This window comes from Triticum aestivum, chromosome 4D (genome assembly GCF_018294505.1).
Source record: "Triticum aestivum cultivar Chinese Spring chromosome 4D, IWGSC CS RefSeq v2.1, whole genome shotgun sequence".
NCBI lineage: Eukaryota > Viridiplantae > Streptophyta > Magnoliopsida > Poales > Poaceae > Triticum > Triticum aestivum.
The window spans coordinates 487,392,934-487,394,265 of NC_057805.1; the positions used below are offsets into that span (position 1 = coordinate 487,392,934).

Below are 1,332 nucleotides of genomic sequence, written 5' to 3' on the forward strand. Positions count from 1 at the left end.
TTCTCCTTTTCTCTCGTTCTCCCCATCCACGCCACCGGGCACGCCGATGCGGGCGTGGCGCCGGCCGCTTCGGCCTCCGCCGTGAGCGCCTCGCTGGCCTCCACCGCCGCCAGCCTCTGCTTCACTTCACCTTCTTCTTCCTGATGCGCTCCTCCACGTAGCCCGGTGAGCGCATCCAGGACCTTGCCGAGGTTCCTGCACGACCATGGCTTCATCGAAAGCACGGCCTGGGCAAGCGCACAGGCGAGCTCATCGCGGTCCAACAACAGAGCTTGCATGCCAAGTTTAAGGGCTCGCATCACCACTTCGTCTACTCCTCCCGTGGCAGGGCAGAGCAGCGGCGGTGGAGGTGAGCTCGTAGGCGGGACGGGCGGCGGCCGCTATGGGACCTCCACGCTCGCCATAGCGCGGTCTGCGTCGTTGTCGGGCGCCCAGTTCAGCTCCGTCCAATTCAATTGCCGGCACGGCTTCGTTGCCAGGAGCTCGGGCTGGTGTCTACGAGCAGTTCGGCCTCGGAGTTGCCTGGCGCCGGCTTCGTCTGCGGGCAGTGTTGCGGCGCAGGAGCTCGGGGCGGCGGCCCACCAGGTGTTCGACGAAATGCCGGGACGAACATATCAAAAAAATCCGTCCACCCTCCGTTGGACACATCGGCTGATGCAAACGAAAACAGGCAAGCCTATCCGGACCGATCCAAATGAACAAAAAACGGACAAAGCGCGCGTCTGTTTGGGTCGCGTTGGAGTTGGCCTTAAATCTGGTACCTCACGGCCACGGGGCGCCTGACGCCTGTCGCCGGCGGCGATCGAGGCCTGCGGGCTGCCAACCAATCACCGATCGAAAGGAATTCGTTGTGCGCTTTGTTTAATCATGCTATGCGGAGTGAAGTCTAAAATAAACCTTGTAGTTGTAGAGCTCGACGCAAATGAGCCCTCACCTCTAAATCCCTGAAGTTTGTACCCTGTTCTTTCCAATCCCGGCCATTTTCAACCTTATATGCCTATCCAAACGGGGAACTAGAAGGTGGCAGTGGAAATGGCTGGGATGGATGGGCTATGTGCTGGAAATTCTACTAACCGACTAAGTTAACATATTTCGTGTGCGAATATGTGCTGAAGGCTACTTACGTTATGAGGCCTTATCTGAAGGCTAGCTTATGCATGCATGTGTGCGCGGTATATAGTGTATGTGTTTTCACTGACTGACATTGCTAATCATGCTTTGGGTGCGCGTAGACCTAGCGAAGCTCACGGCCAGGTTAGCTTCTCTTTGCAATTGCATCGATCGGCGTTTCTAATCTGGATGCATGGCACGGCACTTCAATTATGCAGGAGG

At 57.3% G+C, this 1,332-nt stretch overlaps 1 pseudogene; it reads right to left on the minus strand.

Annotated features, from left to right (window-relative positions):
• The window catches only part of LOC123097120 (transcription factor BHLH3-like), a 2,110-nt pseudogene extending 1,811 nt beyond the window's left edge, over positions 1–299 (minus strand).
• Between the last annotated feature and the right edge of the window lie 1,033 nt (positions 300–1,332).